Source organism: Dryobates pubescens, chromosome 5 (assembly GCF_014839835.1).
Source record: "Dryobates pubescens isolate bDryPub1 chromosome 5, bDryPub1.pri, whole genome shotgun sequence".
In the NCBI taxonomy this organism is placed as follows: domain Eukaryota; kingdom Metazoa; phylum Chordata; class Aves; order Piciformes; family Picidae; genus Dryobates; species Dryobates pubescens.
The window spans coordinates 42,009,266-42,026,944 of NC_071616.1; positions in this window are offsets into that span (position 1 = coordinate 42,009,266).

A 17,679-nucleotide genomic window follows, 5' to 3' on the forward strand; every position below is an offset into this window, starting at 1 on the left:
CACCAAAGCCTCCAGAAGGATCCACACGGATAGGTCACTAGGACTGCATGGCCTTATATAGGTCATTAAAATTCAAAGAGGTTGGTTTATATCTTGATACTTTAATAAACAGTTTCAGCTTTGGTGAAAGCTGGAAAGCTTAATCCATTAAGAGCCATTCAGAACCAAAACAAACAAACAAAGCTTTTACCACTTCAGTGACAACAGCACAGAACAAACAAGCAGTTTCTTTCGAAAATCCCAGCAATTTTAGGATCAATAGCCTCACTTTGTGCTCCTAAGTGATGAAAGCTAGAAAATCTCTGCTGTCGGCTCTGTTCAAAAATGTTTCTGGCAAAGACGTAGTTGCAAATGTGATGAGTTTAGTTTAGTATTACCCATGTAGTCTAGAAGGCTGACTTAAGTACTATCACTGGTCACAATCAAAATAAACTAACTCAAGCATCACTTTTAGCTGAAATTTCCTCTCTATACCCTTAATTTACAATGTTAAAATACCTTTCAACATCCCTTCCAAGTCCTTATACTTAAGAGTTTTTTGATTATTTGTCTAAATACCAGCAGTAGGACTTTTTTCTTTTCCCCCTCCTGTTTGTAGAGGGAATTTTAAAGAAATAATTAAAAAAAAATCATTTTTGTGAATGTAAAATCAGTACAGTGACTTCATCCACTCAAGAATGTAAGGCTGTTTCAAGGTCCCTTTAACCTCATCTGCCAATATGGGTAATCAAATCAGCAAATACATCTCTATACACAGAAAGAACAAAAATAAACATTTTTTCCCCCTTTATAAGATCAAGAGCCTGCTATGCCCTTTTAAAGTACTGCCATTGTATATTGACTTTCAGGAAAATAGCATTCACTTCCTTTTACTCAGTTAGTCTAGACTTACATCATTCAGCAGAGCTTTTATATAGCAAATCTTTTATCATTCTGAAGACTCAAATTATTCCTGCATCTTTATATAGCTCTTCATGCCTCTGTTTCCTGGTTTAAAACACAATAACTCATATGTTTGTTTTTTAGGGCTTTATTTATGTTTCATGTTTACCCTTAATTATAAACTCAGAAGTAAAACAGGATTATTCATTTTTTTTTTTTTTTAGCCATCAGCGTCAGCTAGTTTGCATTTCACCCATAAATTATCTGGAAGGTTTAAGTTATGTACTTTCTTAGGTAGTCAAAAGACATTTGTGTTGCTTGTATTTTTCTGCAAGGTAATTTATCTACTGAACCCATTGATGTTTTTGTAATCAACAGACATTACCAATTGTATTTTTAAAATGGATTGATAACAAGGAATGCAGTCAATATGCTAAATATAGGCAGTAAAACAGCCCCTGTCCCTGAGTTCTTGTTTACAGACCACACAGACTACCCTTCATTATTTTTTTTTCACCAGAAAGGCATAAAGTCAGCTTAACACTTAAAATATGTGGCTTTACGCAAGGACACTGTGTGGTTGAGTCCTGATTCATTAAGATGCTTGATGCATAAGTAAGTTGTCAAATGATATGTGGGTGGCTGTAATGGCAGCATGTAGGTTTGTATGGAAAACAAGTATGGCACTGTGAAGATTTTTTTCTCTCTTTCATCATATAGGTACTGAAATGTAACACTTGTGAGTGGTCTACTAAGAACTTTGCTGTCAGATGAACTAATTCACCAGAAACACATGCAAGTTTAAAACAAAGTTCTCTGAAGGCAGAAAAAACCCCCTCCATAATCAAACCACCTAGACTTTCTGTAGCCTAACCAAGTGACAGACACATAGACAACTTTATTGCTGCCAGAACAACACTCTACACAGCCCATCAGCAAGCTTTTTGTCACTGCTACAAGAATACCCTCTGCAACTTGGCATCAGGGTCTCTGGGTAGCCAACTGTGCTGGAAGTGCTATTCAATAATAGGGAGGAAAATAATCAGAGAATCTCATTCTTGTTTAAAAATGTGTTATGTATGGAAAATATTCCTTTATATCCATAAGCAAAATAAAATGAAATAACCAAATAAGAAGCAACAATAAGGAGAGTGAAATTTTCCACTTTATAGAAAAAAGCCCACCTGCTAACCTGGCCAATCCCTTTAACTAACCAAGTGCTTTTGTCTGATCATTAAAGCATGATGCAGCTTAAAAAACGTGTATGGATGTTCAAGAAAGATGAGAATTCATTTATTTTGTGAGTGTATCTTGATGCAAGATGCATCAGGTAAAGAGCCTTCCCTTTACATCCAAGGTGGAGTGTGGGTAGAGAGCCAATATAGTGCCATATGTCATTGTGTGCACAAATCACATGGAACAGAACATTCACAACCTGAGAATACCACAGTGCTGATTATCATAACATATATTGTACCCATTTTGTGCAAATTCCTGAACTTTACTCTGTGAAAATATATTGGCAGTTGCACAAGATTACTCCCTTATTGTATGAAGTAAAAAGCTAACTGAAGAACCTAACATCTCATTATTCAAATAAGGCAATAAACAAGCTCATGGGAAAGCTGGGTATCATCTTTCACATCCATGACCTAGGCAAGGGTCTATTTTTGTAATTAGAACAGTGTATTTGGAGCTCCCTACAAAAGGGCAAGAGACCATAAGGCTCTTATTCACTCAGCCAACATCCTTCTTGATGTTGTCATAAGTATGAGAACATGGGCTTTGTACTGTCTTAACGTTCTTTAGTCTCTCCTCTTATGTCTAGTTGCTCCCTTATGCAGAATAACTGGAGCTGCTGTTAGGCTTCCCTTTCAGGTCATGTAGCCACATTATGAAAGATAAAGAAATAGCCATAGAAAAATACTTCATTGAAGTAGAAGCATAGAATCACAGCATCATAGAATTCTATAGTTCTGTGATTCTAAGTATCCAGAGAAGAATGCACTTCATTGAAGTAGTAGAGTTTTAAACTGCAAACTCATCATCAAAAGCAGATAGACTTGGAAGAGAAGGAAAAGAGAAGACAAAACAGGAAAATGACAACATGAAAGACTGCTATTACCATACTGTAATAATATTCCAGATTCCTGTTCCACTCTCAGAAGCTGTAAATTAGAGTACAGCAAAACCCACAGCTGATTTGTTCTCATTCTTCCATTGCAAGCTGCTCATTTAGACCAGATCATGTATCCTTAAAATAGATATTACAAGATTTTTGTACACCAGCTAACTGTATATTGAACTGGGTGTGCAACACTTTTTATTTTTAGCTTTATAACTTCAGGGTTTTTTTGATCATATTTGTGGCTGCCAGTGCTTTGTGTTGCAAAGCATGACAGTAAGCTAATAAAAAACACTAAAATGACTGGTCATAACTAATGTCATTACTTAAGGTGCATGGACAAACGATGACAATTATATTCTTTCAGGAAATGTAGTGATATAAATTAGTATTTTTCTTGTCTCTCTTTGATCCTTTTATTTATAAATGTGGTGGTTATTAGGAACCATTTTTATGATTTATATCATTTACTGAAATTTCAAATGTCATTTCATTCCCTGCACACAGCTCCTTGGCCAACTAAAGGCAAGTGGACATTCAGATTGGTGAAACTGAAAAAGATCTGACAAAGTTATTCCTTTTTTGTCTCCTAAACTACTGAGATCCCTGTTCTATTGATGAACACCATTAAAAGAACTGGGCAAGCCTTAGTAACATTAGCAGTCCTTGAGAACTCCAGATCTCCTCTTACTAAGATTCTCTGAGGAGTTACATTGACTCTAAAATTATTCTTCATATGTTGTTACAAGGATGACACTGGGTCTTCCCTTGGTCCTGTTGAAGTTCCTCACATTTTACTGCTGAATTAACACGGAGAGAATCAGATTTAATGGAAATACATGACTTGAAGATTTATTTATTAATCCTTCCCTAGAACAGACCTTTTCAAACCTTCAATAATTTTTCAAAATACTTGAAAATACACTACAATGGGAAAAAAACAAACCCCAAACCATGTATCAACCTTTGCTACTGACATGGCTCCTCAAGCAACTTTAATACTTGGGGCTTGAGATGATGTACTTCAAAGACTCTGTCATCAAACTCTGCCTTGCTGTCAGCTAAGAAGAGGAAGTCTTACTTTAGACTACAATGGACTGGTGCAAAAGGTCAACAAACACTACACATGCCTGCTTGGGACTAAAGATTAAGAGGGAAATCTTGCCAAGCAGGATTAAGGTGTCTATTCTTTCATCGGTATGAGTGCATTGTCAAGGGGAGAAAAACACACATATTAAAAGAAGGAATGGGCTAAAAGAATCCTGAAAGGCGGGTGTCTTGCAGGAGAGATGACAGTGCTCAAAGGTATATAAGGAGAAGTTTAAAAAGAACATGGAAGAAAAGTTACAATTGGAGGTAATTTCACTTGGTGCCATGGTCTAGTCATGAGGTCTGTGGTGACAGGTTGGATGCAATGATCTTTGAGGTCTCTTCCAACCTTAGTGATACTGTGATACTGTAAACTGAGTAAAGGAAATTATCATAAATTCACAGCAGCATAAAAATTCTTGCAGGGTTAGTATATGGTTTGCCTATACTATGCAGAGACCCTGTATAGTAATCACATTTTCACTTTGAGAAGTGTTGTTGTAGCAAATCTGGATTCTTTACCCAGTTGTGGGAGGTTTCTCTACCGAGGAGGTGTGGTTTCTCACATTGTAATGATATCATAATGGCATAACTCTAGCATCACAGGACTAGTCTTTACTGAACTGACTTTACTGAACAATGTTAATTCTCAAGAATGCAGGTCCAATGTTTTGGGAATTTACAAACCTTCATCATTTATAAGGCTGCCCTGGAACAAGTTATCTCAACATACTCATCTCAAGGTAGACAATGTTAACAAGACTGCCTCAATACCTCTTTTTGGGAGCGTCTTATCCTAAGGTAAGCAATATCAGGCTAACTTGAAACAATCAGTCTTCAGTACCGTGAGTGATATATTCATACATTCAGTTAAAGAATGAGATTCACAAGTATGTGGCTTTAGAGAACAAAATATAGTTAGTTATACCCTGGAAGAGAAGCATTCTGATTCACATCAAAACACTTTCACCAGAGCAGACTCACACAAAGATGGGTTTGGGTATACTTCAGTTCTGCCTCTTGAAGAGAGGCTGGACAATTATATTGCTGTTTCTGGTTTACATAGACTTTAATTCCTTCAGTCCATCTCACCTACTTAACATATGTAAGGATAAGAATTAGACTGCTTGCTTATTGCAACAGTGTGGGTGTTTCTATGACTAAAATATAAACATGTCTTTGGTACTTCCTACTCACTGATCATGGAGCTGCCTGGAGGTAGCCCATTAGGAATGTTAAGCAAAATGAGAAATGAGAGTCAGTCCTCTCTGTTGTATAGGCATATCACTGCAACTGGTCTGCTTCCACTTACTTGAGTTACCTCTAAGTACAGGGGTTCCTGCCGAAGCAGGGTTCCTGAGAGAACTCAATCTTTTTGAAGTGCATGAGGAAAGTGAGAAAATCTGTGCTAGCATAATGATTAAAACACTTAGCTGGGAAATGGGCTGTCATCCATGGCTCCATCACCTTAGGAGAGGACTTTAATCAGAGGGATGTGGGTGTCTAGCGAGTCTAGCTTCAGTTTCAGCTCTAATTCTTGATATGATGCAATGCTTACTCTGTGAAATGGTGCCCAGATTTCCAGAGGATATTTTCAAGTTCTAGATCATGTCTCATCCATAAAGAATAAGCATCCTTCAGGAACAATGGTGACTCTTACTTGTTCATTGCATCTTCCATATAATCTATGACAAATTGGAAGACTCAGCAGGAGGATTATAAACATTACAGCTGTAACTCCCATCAGCCACAAGCTGGTACTTGTGAACAAGAAAAAGGAGTGAAGCCCTTCATCTTTTGTTTTGGCTTTTTGCATTAGACCTGCTGCAATTATTTACAGCTGACGCAGTTTTAAAAAGAAGCCAAGCACAAGAAGAACAAGATATACCATAACAATTTTTAGAAGCCATTCATCAAAAGAAAAAGAAAAAACAACAGTTGTACCTACTCAGAATAGAAAAGGTTATACTGTGGGAAAAGATTGCTCAAGTCCCAAGGTACAAGAGGATTTGGACAAAGATGAGAAGTAATGAATCTCAGGATGTTCTTAAAAATCTCAGGATATTCTTATAGAGAAATGTAAGTGCTGTATACAATTTATACAATGCATGTAAACCCCTTGTTGTTGGACTAGAAAAGTAAGAATCACAATGCCAAACAGCATCTAGGAGAAGTTTGTGAGAAGAAATGGGAAAATCACCAGCTTTAATGGGAGTAATATCCCAGTTGCTATCAGTGCTCTTTCAACGTGACAAAGTAACTGAGGAAGGACATTTCCTGGAACTGTGCCAAATAACAAGCTGTTAATTAATATTCAATCCAACATCCAAAAACTTTGTTGGTTTATATCTAAGACTGCTTGAAAGAAAAAAAAAACTAAAGCACCTATTCGATGTAACACAAGGAAGTCTCATGCTTTGTTGTATGTATTCTCCACCAGAAAATTCTCTCACAGATCCTTCAGCTTCACAAGATTCTCCCAGTCACTTCCAATATTCTGAAAATAAAGCCCTCCAAATTCTTTAGAATTGTATTTATCAGTCTAAAACATTATTGGAAGAAGGGAAGAGGAAGCATGTAAATATTTCCAAAACCTCTGTGGCAAAATTGGCAGCAAAACTTAGAGGAAAAGGTGGGGGGGAGGTGGGGGGGAAGAGGGGAAACCAAAGAAAAAATTTAATCATTCTGACATGACCTTGACCTACAGTTATTGTTGCTTTAAAAGTCAGAAGATGGAAAGATTTTTGTATATGTATTTTGGTTTGGTTCAAGGAGGTAAGAGTTAACTGCTGAAGTGAAGGAATGTGTGAAGTGTGCATAGTGCTGAAAGGTTGAAGTTTGGTTTCAAGCTTATCTGAGGGGTGAGGAGCAATTGAAGAGCAAATGTGCCAAGATCTAAGCAGACAGGGAAAATGAAGCCTCTCCTGAATTTCTTCCTTGATTTCATTAAATGTCAATATTACTTGCACACTTTTAACAGTAAACCTGGAAAGAAGTCTACATTTAATACCACAGAATATACTGAATTGAGTATTTTTAAATCCCAGAGAGCATATCCTAATTCGTGTATTTTTATACCATGACTTTAAATCATATGAAGATACTCTTACCTGAGGATACTCCAAAAGAAACAGCATCTCTTCTTTGGGGTTTTAGTTTCAAATTAATCAAATCATTTCACAGGTTTACAAGCAACTCTATTCCAGAAAACTTTTATACAAATGCATTACTCATGCTGTGGAAATAATGCTAAGTATAAGCTCAGTGTTCTGATGATCCAGGCCTAAGAGTGGAGATCACTGTAAATTTCCTCTTAAGATGAAATGCTGTAGTTTATGAAGTGCAAAACCAACTAGCATAATATTCTTGGAATGCAAGTATAGAGGCAACATTATTGATCTGCTTAGTAAATTGAAAAGTGGAGGCAAATATAATTAAACTGAAATTCTTGCTCTACTTTCTCATTGCTTGAGCTTAGGCAGCAATTTTTATTCAATAAGTCTTAACTATAATCAAATATATTTATATTTTCACTTAACATTTGTTCTCACAGTTTATATTTACTTAGGTATTCCTGCAGCTTATTTGGTGGTGGTTTGCTCATAGTTGGTAGCACTAATTCCTTACTCATTCAAAATAAGATTTCACTGACTTAGGTATTATTTTCTTAAAAATCACAGACCTAAAATCTATTATTTCTTATATTGTCCTATTGCATTCTGGACTTTTCTCTTAACTGCGATATTGCATGTCTTTTATAACATATTTCCAAATCTTCTTATGAACAGGAAAAGTGAATAAAGGTAGAATAATTTTCCCTTAGTCCCAGTAAACAGCTGGCCAAAATTGCTATTACCAGATGAAATGAGCCATATTGCTATTACAAACTGGTAAAACATATATCCTTGAACCCTGAAGATACTGAAAATTGTGTTGTAGGCTATAAACTACTAAAGGTGTATATATTACTCATTTGTTACATTTGTAAAAACCATTATCTTGTCTAGGTGACACAGAATGCTCTTTTCCACTTGCTATAATTAAGATGTGATCGATATGAAAGGTCAGCTGAGAAGAGTGCATGACAAGGGAACATTTCTCTCTTAATTCAAAGTTCTCATATGATTTTCATGGAACTTGAGATAGTCCTCAGTATATAGTCACAAAATATGCATCCATGTCAAGGTTTAAGGGCTGGGCTAGCCACTAAATGAGTGATAAATGCCTTCTATTAATTCTTCTCTTGACAAAGGTGAAGAGAAAGGGAATAAGGTAGAGAGAGACTTATGTACAGGAACAGAAATCTTAACCAGTTTAATAATAACAATAATAATAACAACAACAACAATGACAACAACAATTATAATAATAATAAAGCAAATATATACAAAACTTGTATCAAACCCACCCTCCTTGATGGCAACTAGTTACTGTCACAGGCCCTGGAGAAATCCCAGATTGGATTTGGCAGCATATGGGATCCAGGAGCTGGATTCTGGAACTGGATTCAGGAACTCATGGATTTGGAGTCAAAGGCAAAAGGACAAAGTCCTCCTCTGCTATTGAAGAAGAGAGCTTGACAGTCATGATCCCTCAGCTTCATACTGCTTCACTACATGGGATGAGATATCTTATTGGTCAGTTTAGGCTCACCTGAACTCTTCAGTCCTTTCTGCAGGCATGGCCTTTGACTCTGCACCCTCAACACCACAGGATTTAGCCATGAGCTTGGTCTGCACACAGATCCTTGGTACTAACTAGAAACATCAAGCATTGTCACTGCTAGGAGCAGACACTGTCTGCAAAAGCTGTTAATGGGAGAAAGTGCAGGTACTTAGAAAAGCCTGAGCTGAAAAGTAGAATCGCTGAAAAGAATTATTCCTGTTCTACCTCAAGCCAGGACAATCTGTTAGAGTCATACAGAAATGTACTATATATTTAGTATTTTAGACTTCAAGGTCTGAAATACTTTCTTTATTATTGAAAAAATAAAAAAGGTCTTGCATCAAAAGAAGGCAGTTTATTTCCAAAATCCCCTCTCTAACCAGTAGATTTATGATAACACTGAAATATGGACGACAATCATGGTAAAGCTATTCTGCTTTCAAGATTTACAATGGCATTGAGCACTTGCGTGTCTTGGTAAAGAGAGCGAGCCTCAAATAGTCAACACCTCAATAGCATATTGTCATTTAGATAGATACAAAATGCAACACATTCCAGTAAACACACGGCTGATTTATTTTTGTCTCTGTTCACTTTATTGATTTTGTTGGAATACTGCTGAGTTTACAGTGCTGCATCCTAATTCCTGCCAGATTCTGCCTTCAGTCTTCACACTGAGCTTTATTTTGCTCGCAGGGTAGTCCCATGGAGCTCAATGGGACACCACCACGCGAGGCAGAGCACCAGAATATGCTTCTGGTAGCAGTCGTATGCTGATTTTTATACTAATCTTACTTTACTATCCTAAAAAAACACCCAACAAACAAACAAATAAACAAGGAAAAAGCAGAAAAGGGGAAGGTCTATGTAAATCCTTTATTTGCATTTCCAGGCACTACAGAAATGTTTACACAATCCAGTTTTAATTTTGCAATGGTGAATATTGCCCATCTGAGCTGGTGAGAACCTTTCAAGAGCTTCAAGAATTATTCCTATTTTAAAGGGAGTATTTGCTTTTGTGAGCAAGAATAATATACATAGATACCTTCTTTTCTGTGAGACACCCTTTTCCTTGGTGCTTTAAGCAAAGAATTTCCTAACAATGCTGCAGGATTAAAAACATTGTTGAACTTTGTGTAACATGCTCCTGAGAATAGACTCTGTGAATCCTCCTTATGGAATGACTATGAAGTGACATAGCCCACACTGAACTGCTGTTCTTGTATCTTTTATAATATCAAACCAAATAGTAGCATGAGAGCGTCAACATAATTCTTATTAATTATACTTTCCTCGCTCTTCTGTGACTTTCATAATTATTTTTGTTGTTTTTTAATATAACTACCCTTGCACTTATGTCATAAAAATCCTGCCTTTTTCTCTTTTTTAATATTTGTATTCAAGACAAACAACAGGAGGTTGAAATCAGGCCATTTAAAAGAAACATCTGCTGACATTTATTCATATGCTACATGTTCCACTTTCATCATTGAATGTAATGATAAACACACATTCCAGTCAATAATGGCAATTCCCAGCCAAGCTTTACAAATGGTCTCTTTAACACCTAAATTGACAGCTCGGGAGAATTTGAGATAGAAGCTAAATATGGTACATTTGGACACTATTTCCCTAAGCCTAAAATGACTGGAAGGCTTTAACAAGCACATACACTGTGGGTATGTGGGTACAGTCTTGACTAATACAGGTAAATATCTCTTTAGATTTTTGTGTTTTGTAAAGAGGGTTGGAGAAAATAATTTACTTTTTCTTTGTTTTTTTTTGAGAGCTGACATTATATTCTGCCTTGAAAAAGGAATCTAATTGCATTTCCTTTAGAGAGGAGAGCTAAGCTTAAGGGAAGCTGAAATTTGATAGTAAGTTTGTTTTTTTAAAGGAGAACTGTTTTGTCTGCTTTGACTTATTGGTTCTTATATTAAGCTTGCTAATTGCTATAGCAGTAAAATAATTTCTATACAGTTTATCTTTTAAAGCAGCATTGCCAAGAGTTAGGTGGATTCCTTATTTAATTCACATGTGTTTTGTGTAAGACTGTCTTAGGAGCTGCCATATTGCAAAACAGGGTCTCGTTTGAAAGCATCATCCCACAGTTACGGGTGACCAAAGATGGTAAGTATGAAACTGTTAGAGGTTTCATGATAGGAACAAACAGAAAATGTCTCCTGACTTTGTACACAGATAAATATATTATCCTGAAACAACAATGATCTCTTTTTCCATTTCTATGTGTATACGTTTCCATTTTAGTTCAGATGGATTAACCTTCTTACGACTGAATCATAAACTGATTTTAAGTCAAGCTGAAAATCACAGCTTTTCCAAACTCCTTCAAGTGTGAATAGCTTCTCCTTTCAAAACTCTTGTAGAGTTCAGAACGGGTCATTCATTATTTAGCAAGAGGGGGGGAATTGTACGCACTCTAAAATAATGAATATAAAAATAATTATAGGATCACAAAGTTATCCTGTATAGCATAAGGAAAAGTGTTAGACAAGAAAATAATGCTGTATTCCTTGACTGAAAGAAAGCACTTTGCTGAAATCTGTTCAGTTTAGTTTATCATTTTAGAATTGGTCCCACTGATCCTTGTGGAGAACTGCAAATTTTGGGGTTGCTTTGGTGGTCTTTTAATCCCTAAACAGTTCACTTGGAGTAGAGTAGGAAGAGTCACTGTTGGCATAAGTTTTATACTTTGTGGCTGTCCGTGGACTCAACTATTGGATGTAGGAGCCAGTAAATCTACCTTTGCCCTGAAGGTTCGTAGCTACCACTGTTGTTGTCTACATCTACTTTATTTTTCACTGATACAAAGTGATTCATTGAAGGCTAAAGCAGCATTAAGGGCCTACACCTTTTAGCATGAAAATCAGATAATGCAGTATGGGATTCTGTTTGCAGAGCTATAACATAAATACATTTAAAGAATCATGGACGTGTTTCATGCAAATGTAACATATCCTGGGATGAGTTTTCACCAGCCAATGTAGAAACACTACAGCGAGTAAAGTATTAAATCTCAATCATAGCCTCTGTTGTTATTTAAGCATCTTTAAAGAGCACCATCAGACTGGAGTGGGTTTTTTTTCTTTTGGTTGAGATTTGTTGTTGTATCAAATCAGTTTGTTATTTTTATTAATCTGAATGAATGTTTACTTTGAAGCAAAATAAAATTACACTGGGACTTTTGATTTCTACATCAATAGAATAGATGAATTCAATAAAACATCCAGTTCAGTATCATTTCAATTTTCAGGAGTGCATGTTGTTTTGAAATACAAATCTGCCATACCGCTGCAAATCGAATCCAAAAGTTGTGCCAGTGCTCATAGTAGAAATAATGCCCTAATATTACTTAAAAGTTAAATGATCTGCAAGTAGACCACTAGGCAACCAGCTGGAATCTTTGATAAAGCTTGGGAACAAATACCAGCTCTCAAACACAAAATTGTGCATTTGCTAAGTGCTGCCTACCCAGTTGCACATGGTGCAAAAGGATGCTGTACCCACAGTTTCTGCAAAGATCTAATTGTAGCTAGAAACAAGATGCAGTATGGCCTATATGAAGACAGATCCTTCTCATTCTGATAAATGATGAAGTTCTCCATTAAAGTAATCACCCAAGTCACCTGGACTTTATACCTATGAATAATTATGCCCAGATACATCAAAAAAATTCCATATCACAGTGTCCTCTATTTGAAAATGACTGTTGCTACCTAGTATTTTATGTTAGGAATAATTTCTTATCTTCACAAAATCTATACATCCTTCCATATCCTGAGTACTTTATTAGTTATGCAGTGATTGCCACAACGAAGAAACCAGTTCAGAATCAGGTTTCAGGTGTCACCATTCTAAGGCAAAAGGTAAATAATGACAGCATCCATTTCTCAATTCATGGAGCAAAAGAGTAAAGACATAATAATATTTGCTTGTTTAGTAAAGGGAACTAGCATTATAATACAGTAGCCATGAAAACAATATGAGACTTTATATTACTGGAAAAGATATCTTGCTTGAATAGGACTGGTCTAAACAACATGTGCAGAGACAAAAATCTTATTCATGTTGTAAGAAGGTCTTCTAAATCAGTCAGAGATGGTTTCTGAGGGAGTAGTTTCTTTGTCAAAAGCTGATCTTTACTAGTCCATGGTAAAAATAGAATAAAGAATCCAACAAGATTTCTATCTAGACAGAAAACATTACCTGTTGGGCCCTTTCCTTGTTCCTTATACTTAACCTGAGTTAGAAGGTTTAAATCCAAGTGAACATTTTAATGAAATCTAGGAGGTTTGCTATAAGCTGCCAACATCTGACTTGCCATTGAGAATCCAAGGAAAAAGATAGGATGGCCTTTTTAACTTGAAAAACATCTACTCTTTCCATCATATATCTTCCTCCAAAACATGCTTGTGAAAGCTTTGTGCTGATGAAATTGCATGTTCTAGACCAGAATAGCTCAACTGCCTTCAGCTGAAAGATGTTCTGAATAAAATCCAGGGACTGTCTTTTACTTCCCCAGAGTTCAGAACTGATAAGCAAACATTTATATAGAAGCAGTCCAGACATTTTGCAAAACTATAATTTTATTCTTATATTTGGAAAAAAAATGTTGTATTTAGGCTCTGAAAACAAATGAGAACTGGCTGCTGCTTTGTAGTTTCAGGATATATTAGTGGCCATACACTGGCAAAGGGTGGTTTATGCATTTTGCTTAGGGGCTGTGGGGTTTTTTTTTTCAGTTATCTCAAGGACCTTAAAAGTTCTGAGGACCACTGCTGCCCCCTTGGCTAAGATTGCTCTAATGTCAAGAAAATATTGAACATTAATGAACTGTCAACAGAGCTCACAGTGCTGCTACCTCTGTCTGACACAGAAGACAGTGCCTGCGTGAGGGCAAGCGAGGGACCAAAATCCGCACAATTGTCAACATTTATTCATTTCAGGGACTATTCTCATACAGTTGTGGGGTTTTGTTTTTAAACCCATTGCAATGGTAGATGGCATAATTCTGCAGGTTAGCCAAATCTGTAGTCATTTATGGGTGAGTTTCTCCTCTTCTGGCTTTATTTTTTTTTTAGACAGAAAGGAAACATATGGACCCGAGTATTTAAATGCTATTATTAGGCCAATATATAAGCATGATTGTAATTACGTGGCTTTTTCTCCGAAGAAAACCCCACAAGCAAATACTGAAATTCAGGAAAATCAACTTTGATTACTGTGCTAAAAAAATTTTTGCTTATATTAAACACATAAAGATTTCTCTGTCTTAATAATAATAAAGAAAACCCAGAGAGTCAGAAGAACATATTCTGCCAATGAATGTTTCATGACTTCTAAATGGATACATTTTCTAGTGTGCACTAGAAAGTTAATATGTTCTCAGAAGATTTCTTTAATTTAGTTGTTGCTAATTTATTCACACTAATACAGGAAAAAAATACTGCAAAATTTTTCATAACAAAAAACTGTGCATATCTCTGTGTTTTAGCTGGCATGTGGTTCTACACAGATGGTTTGGGGCTTTCTTTGCTGCAAAACAGATGGGCCTCCACTGTCCCTTACCAATCAAAAGAGAACTTGAAAATATAGGAATATCTTTACTTCCATTGTGTCCTGTAATTCAAGAAATTAAATGCCTAAATATATAAATATGACTTCCTGTGCAAAACGATGGAATATCATATGTTTAATTTAAACTATTTGTCTATATTTATTGTGAAAACTGTTGGGTGGTGGTGGTTTTCTTCCAAACAATAACTAAATATTACAAAAAGTATCGACTAGAATGAGCCATTGCTGTTAATCTTAGCTGTGTGATATTGTTGTATTTGTACTTTGCTGATACTGTTTAAATTTATTTTAGATGTGATACGATGTCATTCAAAATAATTACCAACTTAAGAGAGCAGCTTGTTGACAGATCATCTTTTATTATTTTGTTCACATACTGCACTGTATGACAGTAGCACAGACATTTATAGCGTGAATATCAACTAACTTTGTTTTGTTCTATAAGCATTTGCAATGGGAAGAAGAGTGTATCTGAGGCCATTTCCCTCCCCCCCCCCCCCCGTTAAGATACCGGTTCCCACCTCGTTTTGGAGAGCTGAGATGAAGCATCAAAAAATACTCCTGGAATTAAACGATGTGAGGGTAGAGAGGGAATTTGTCTGAGGGGCAGATTCACCTGGAAATCCAAACATTGCCAGTGCCAGATGAGCATGTTTGCTGATCATTGTACTACAAATGATGCAGACTGTCTGAGTTTCAGCCTGAGTCTTCAATACAGCTGCCATTTATCCCACAACTCCTGCCACCATTGCAGTTTTCATCGCTTTTTGGCTAGATGGAATGTTCTCTGAAGAATGCTTTGTGATAAACCTCATAATGTGTTTTACGCCTCCAAACTTCCACAAAAACTAGATGAGGGTGCAGGAAGGCTCTGAAATCTGACTTGGATCTGGCTGCAGAGGTCATTTGAAGTGCATGGAGACTATAGTGCTAAAATGTAAGGTATCAGTTTAATAAGATCCTATTCTCTTACACTTTAACATATGGCCATAGGATGCTTGTGAGCACATTGGACATTCTCTTTTAACGATGTTACATCATCTCAGTGATAGGCAGAGAAAAGTTCCTGAGCTATGTAAACTTGGAAATGTTCTTAGGTGACTTTTTCAATTATTTATTTTTTTTCCAAGTGAGATTTCTTCCAGCTATAGAAAATGAAGACAGCATTTCAGAGCATTACATTAAGATAATATATCTATTATAATGGTCCATGAATTTATAACAGCATACCATTTCTATCTGTGCCTTGAAAATTACAAACCTAGTGCCACTTAACTTCATTAATGATGTACATTTTTATGATCCAGTAGCCTTGTGTGGGAAGGAGTCACATCTTGCTGCGTCTAACTTAAAGGAAAAAGGGGCAAGTCATCCAACTCATTTTAAAGTGTGCTGATTTTGTTGAATGTATGGAACACTAGGCAACAGAACATCTTTTCTTTTCCTCTCCAATCTTCATTAATATTTATAGTTTAACTTTTATTTGGTACATATTGTGAAGAATATATTTTAACAGCAGACTTAGAGCTGGCTTCAATGTATCATCTCCTGTGTAGGTGCAGAAAAACTTCTAATTGCAGGTGTTATTGTTGTTCTTTTTATGTTAATCTGCTGGAGTTATTTTTTATTTATTATTATTATTATTATCATTTAAAATGGGGAAAGGAACAGGTTAAATAGTCACATTACACTGTCAGAATAGCTCTTTGAGATCCTATACATATTGACATTTTTTGAGCAATTATACCCATGAAGCTATAAAAATTCAGTTGGGCCATGCCAAGTATTCAGATTAAGGATTCAGTTCATGGCTGTGGGAAGAGATATTTCAATACACAGGAAATACCAATTGCTATGCATCTGACAGTCTATTCTTCAAATGAACTCTAGAGTGGTACTGGGAATATGTTTGAGACTCTTTCCATAGCCTTTCTGGATACAAACATTCAGGATTAACACAGACTACATGAACCAGAAATATCTGTGCAGTGGGAGAATGAGGAAGAATGAAGATTCTATAGTCATGTAACTATAGGCATAATCCAGAAAGGTTATTATATGTGCCAAGTAGTGCACTTCATTCTTAGATGGGACTTCATCGTTCTTCAGAGGCTTTTTATGAGGACTGGAGGAAGACCATTGATGTCTACCAAAGGGAATTTGTCTAGTCTTCCCTGCAGAAAAGCTAGTGAAGAATAAGGATTTGAGAAAGGATGGGGTCAAAGGCCACAAGGCTTGTGGAAATTTGGGGGACAAAGAAAAGGAACTGCCTTTTCTTGACAACTCATTAGGTAAAAGCAAGGTATAGCCCATTTAACCTGTCCTGCTTTTTAATATACATATGCTAATCATCCCCTTGACACTAATTAGGAACAGTTTCATTCCTCAAAAGTAGACTTTTTAAAGCAAGTACAAATGCTTAAGCTGCGCTCACTGGATATGCAGTGATCAAATTCATGATGTGGTGCACAATGGTATTAATTACACACAAATGAGTGGAGCACAGCTGAATGGCTTGATGCTTTTTTTGTGACTCCCCTTGACATTTGGGGCTTGATGCTTTGTAGACAAAATTTGTTTGGCTCAGTTCATAAGTTACAAAGGTACCATTTCTTTTTTTTTTTTTTCTCTAAATCACAGCAAGAAATTGAGAAATGTGCTGAATGTTTGAGAAAATAAGTAGAATTACTATAATTTTTTTATATTAACCTTTTGGAATCTATTTCAAATTACAAATGGCAAGAAAAGTTCATATTAAAAAAAAATTAAATCAAGTACAGTTACACAATTACCATTTTCTCCCTATTTGTACTTTATTTGTCTTTCATAAAGCCCTGTAAAGAAAGATTTTGTCAAGTAATAATTAAAACAATTTTTACTTGTGATTCAAAGTGTTAAAACAAAGGGTGAGGGTTTTGTTTTTTTTCAGCACATGTAACACAAGAGGGTTTTGCAGCACAGTTTCCGAACTCTTTCTTGGTAAGAAACCTTATCTAATCCTGTTTCATCCTTTAAAATGCCTACACACTAATCTCAAGAGACAAATTTAATACTTTGCAACAAAGGGAATATAGCCCTTTCAGCTTGAATAGAGGAATTGTTAGGGCACCACGTGAGGTATGAATAACATTATAATGCTGCCTTTTACTTGGCAAAGGGAAAAAAGTCTTCTCTTACAACCTAAAGATTAGACCTTCTTCCTTGGGTTAAATTTTTTGACCCGTGCGATATCCCAAGACACCTATTCTACTGTTGTATTTGGGTCTTCTACCTTTTGTGAAGTAAACATTGAACAACTATGAGTAAACAGTTTGTTTTAG